The sequence below is a fragment of the Macrobrachium rosenbergii genome, chromosome 1 (assembly GCF_040412425.1).
Source record: "Macrobrachium rosenbergii isolate ZJJX-2024 chromosome 1, ASM4041242v1, whole genome shotgun sequence".
Classification (NCBI taxonomy): Eukaryota; Metazoa; Arthropoda; class Malacostraca; order Decapoda; family Palaemonidae; genus Macrobrachium; species Macrobrachium rosenbergii.
The window spans coordinates 33,544,910-33,549,909 of NC_089741.1; the positions used below are offsets into that span (position 1 = coordinate 33,544,910).

At 40.7% G+C, this 5,000-nt stretch overlaps 1 protein-coding gene across 1 annotated transcript in view; it reads right to left on the bottom strand.

Annotated features, from left to right (window-relative positions):
* LOC136847958 (breast cancer anti-estrogen resistance protein 3 homolog) overlaps nucleotides 1-5,000 on the bottom strand; it is a 485,533-nt gene that overhangs the window by 206,388 nt on the left and 274,145 nt on the right.

Below are 5,000 nucleotides of genomic sequence, written 5' to 3' on the forward strand. Positions count from 1 at the left end.
AGGGTAGTTTTCTCTCTCTCTCTCTCTCTCTCTCTCTCTCTCTCTCTCTCTCTCTCTCTCTCTCTCTCTCTCTCTCTCAGAGGGTCCTGGAATAAATTCCCTTCGCAAACTTTTTGTTTCAAGAATTTTTCTCTAATACAATTCTGGAATACATTTCTCTCAGGGTAGTTTTCTCTCTCTCTCTCTCTCTCTCTCTCTCTCTCTCTCTCTCTCTCTCTCTCTCTCTCTCTCTCTCTGGAATAAATTCCTTTCCTGAACTGATGTTTCAAGAATTTTCTCAGTAATATGATATTTCTGGAATAAATTTCTTTCAGTGCAGTTATTATCTCTCTCTCTCTCTCTCTCTCTCTCTCTCTCTCTCTCTCTCTCTCTCTCTGTAAAAAAAGCTCTCCATTCAACTGATCGTGGCCATGTTGCTCAAAGCGTGCGACTTAACTCTTGTGTTGCCAATCAATTGTTTGTTTGCATGACCATGAAACTTCCATGTACCTAAGCACACATTTGTTTATAATGACTTTTAATCATTTCTGAGTACACCCCGTGGTGGGGGTGTAGTGCTGTTAGTGCACCTCACACTGTGCACTGTAGGCATCACTTAAGATTCTTTGCAGCGTTCATTCGGCCCCTAGCTGCAACCCCTTTCATCATTCCTTCTACTGTACCTCCATTCCTACTTTTTCTCTTCCACCTTCCTCAGCCCTTTCCTAACAGTTGTTTCGTAGTGCAGCTGCCAAAAGGTTTTCCTCCTGTTACACCTTTAGAACCATTTTCTCTCACAGTTTCCGTTTCGGCTCTGAATGACCTCGTAGGTCACAGTACTTGGCTTTGGCCTGAATTCTGTATTCCAGTTCCTGCGTAATTGGGATCATTTCGTATGGCAGTTCTACGCAGATTGCCGTTAACTATGACGCAATACGTTATTGACCATATGGATAAGCCTTCTAAGGGTAACTGATAAACTTATCAGGCGAGATTGAATAGTTCTGTACACAACCAACCACTTCAGGTATAAATTGTGTAGGTAAACACACACACACACACACATATATGTATATATATACTGTTAAAACAGAATTCCATCAAATATAAGGGAGCCCATAGAAACGCCAAAGTATGGAATATATAGGTTATATTTCAGAGACCAAACTGTCTCTCTCCTCAGGCAAATTTGCCTGAGGAGAGAGACAGTTTGGTCTCTGAAATATAGCCTTTATTTTCCACATTTTAACCACTTGCCAGAAGCACGATTATGGCTGACTTTAACCTTAAAAAATTCAAAACTTCTGAGGCTAGAGGGCTGCAATTTGATACGTTTGATGATTGGAGGGTAGATGAACATAACAATTTGCAGCCCTCCAACCTCAGTAGTTTTTAAGATCTGAGGGAATACAGAATAAAGTGCGGAAGGACAGAGAAAGCCGGCACAATAGTTTTCTTTACGGAGAACTAAAACTGTTACCACAGCATTTAATTTGTATGGAGTCTTCTCCGATTCTGTCTTACAATATTCTTTCCATCAGCACCTAGCTGGTATGTCAAGTTTCCCAAGGATAAACAAAGATTTCTGTTGTCTTAGGCTTATTTCCTGTAACATGTCCACAGCTACTGCGGTCATCTATGAGAGTACGGGTATTTATAGCAGGCGGGGTGTTTACAGTTGTTGGGTTTTGTCAGGAGGCTGAATTTTGATTAGTCATGGTTTGATGTCAAATATTCATTCGCATTTGTACTCTCGTAGATGTCCGCCAGTGGGGTGTCGACGTAGATACAACGCCAGTGGAAACAGCTTTAATTTTCGACGCTACTGCCCTCAGAGAAGGTCTCTCCCTAATAATAATAATAACAATGTTAATAGTTATGATAATTATAATGATATTCAACCCGGATTCCCTTGGCTCGGCTTTGTAAGGAGTACAAACAAGAAGAAGGGCTTCCAAGAATTCCCTTATAGTGCGTGTGGTCTCTTTAAGCGGTCGCCGAGTCACACTGCTGGATTCTCAACTCAAAGGCCCTTTTGAATTTCTTATTAGGGGCTCTCTCTCTCTCTCTCTCTCTCTGCGTCTATGTTGGTTGATTATAGTGTCGTGGTTCACTCTAGGCCTATTATTCCATTTAACACCTTAACTTACCCTTCTTAATGTGATGCTCTCTCTCTCTCTCTCTCTCTCTCTCTCTCTCTCTCTCTCTCTCTCTCTCTTTGTTTGGTTACCGTTCAGCGGTCTACACAAGGCCTGTTATTCCATTTCACACCTTGCCTTGTAACACCTGGCACTTGGGCCTATTCTGACACAAACCCTGCTTAATCTGATTCTCTCTCTCTCTCTCTCTCTTTCTCTCTCTCTCTCTCTCTCTCTCTCTCTCTCTCTCTCTCTCTCTCTCTCTCGGTGCATCTCACGGCTGTTGTTGTTAGTGATCCCTGTCACGCTGATGAAGTCCGCTCTTTCTCTCTTGTGTTGGGTTGTGGTTTTATTGGACCCAGTGATATAACCTCTTTCTCGCAGGACAAGGAACAAACTCGCCCCGGCTGAAGTTGAGACGCATTTCGAATAATAATAATAATAATGATAATAATGTGATTATGCTCTCAGGTACGTGTTGTTATTATCTAGAGAGAGTGGCCTATGTGAGATGGGGCTGTTTATTCTTTCGTATTTTATTTATTTATTTTTTTGGTTCACTCTGATTTGAACCAGGTTGAAGTTTTTTGTTGATCAAGGTTTTTTCAGTTTTGATATATTTTAGTTTTTTTTATCCCGATTTTTGTATATGTCAATTCTTGTTGACTGGAAGCATAGCTTTTTCACAAACTGTTTTATTGTAACTGGATTTAGGATGAAGATTTTTCACTTATGATATATATTTTTAGTTTTCTGGAAAAGGAAACTGTTGTGCCGGGCTTTATCTGTCCGTCCGCACTTTTTCTGTCCGCCCTCAGATCTCAAAAACTACTGAGGCTAGAGGGCTGCAAATTGGTATGTTGATCATCCACCCTCCAATCATCAAACATACCAAATTGCAGCCCTCTAGCCTCAGCAGTTTTTAGTTTATTGAAGGTTAGAGTTAGCCATAATCGTGCTTCTGGCAACGATGTAGGACAGACCACCACCGGGCCTTGGTTAAAGTTTCATGAGCCGCGGCTCATACAGCATTACTGTATACCTAGACTACCGAAAGCTAGATCTGTTTTCGGTGGCCTTGATTATACGCTGTAGCGGCTGTACAGAAACTCGATCGCGCTGAAGAAACTTCGGCGCAATACTTGCTTGCTTATATTTTATCTCGACTTTTGTATATGTCAGTTCATGTTGAACGGAAGTAGCTTTTCTTTTTATAATACTTTTTTTATTGTATCCAACTTAAGAGGGTAACTGCTGCCGAGTGGAAGAAGTTTTTTTTTTTTTCCTTTGGACCAGGTTCTCATTTAACTCAAGGTGGTTTTTCTTTGTTAATTGTTTTTGATCACCTGAGCTAAATTAATATCAGGTTCGTGCACATCAGTTAGACATACGATTGTGGTATAAACCATTTTTTAAATTCACTCTGAACTGTAGGATGATTAAAAGCTTGTAGGTTGTAAAAGGAATGATCAATTATTATTATTATTATTATTATTATTATTATTATTATTATTATTATTATTATTATTATTATTATTATTATTATTATTATTATTATCCAGAAGATGAAGAACCTTATTCATAAGGAACAAACCCACCACAGGGACGATTGTCTTGAAAGTCAAGCTTCCAAAGACTATTATAGTATTCTTTAGAAGGAAGCAAGAGGGGGTATAGATATGACTTATTAAAAAAATAAAAAATAAACTAAACTAATAAATACAAATGTAAGTCAATTCTTAAAATGCAAGGAGAAGTGCATTGGGAAGTAATGCACACAACCTACGTCAGCGATTCAACCATCAATTCACTTAAGCCAGATTCTCCCATAACGAATGCAGATCATACTCATAATTAATATACTACTAGAATTCACAACGCCGCTTGCAGGTCGCATGAATTATGCAGATTATCAATTATGTTGCAATCAGCTTCCTGTTGCTCGTAAAAACTGGATGATGGAAGATCGCACAGTGCTGCTTCCTGGTACGTTCCGGCGTCATTGACCCTCGCAGTTGCGACGCTAGTTTTACGTGAACTCGAGTATATAACTTTTATGCCCGGTAGGGGTGGCGCCGTCAGTGCGCCCCACGCGCGGTGCACTGTAGGCATTGCTTAAGGCACGGCAGACCGTGGTTTAAGGTTCCTTGCTGCAATCCTTTCATTCATTCCTTTTATTCTCTTTCTTCCATCTTGCTCCAGTTCTTATAATTGTTTCTTTCCATCTTGGTCATATATCAGCCGTCTCCTAATAATTGTTTCATTTCAACGTATATATATATATATATATATATATATATATATATATATATATATATATATATATATATATATATCTGTCTTGAGAATGGCTTCATCTCCGTGGGGTGAGAATTACCTCGTCGAGGCCTACTTGTTTTATTTCTGTACTTTTTGACAAAGCATTGAATACTCTCTCTCTCTCTCTCTCTCTCTCTCTCTCTCTCTCTCTCTCTCTCTCTCTCTCTCTCTCTCTCTAACCACTAGGTACATAATTCAGTGAGGTCGGTTCGAGATCAGAAGCCACACACCCACACTCACACACACACAGAGAGAGAGAGAGAGAGAGAGAGAGAGAGAGAGAGAGAGAGAGAGAGAGAGAGAGAGAGAGAGAGAGAGAGAGCCCAAGCAGACCAAAAAGAAATCAGCGCTTATTTCGCCCAGGCGTGACAGCAACCGCCAAAACCTGACGTTTCGACCCGGCCTGTGGAAGCGGTGGCTGGTCGGCTGGCGGACACCTGGCAACCTATACCTCCCCTTTCTGCAGAGGCGACCTGTCCTTGCCAACGACTTTTAGTCCTGACAGCCGCAAATGTCAGCGTTGGGACAGGTGTGAAATTTATGGCCCTGTCTCCTGTTCGTTTC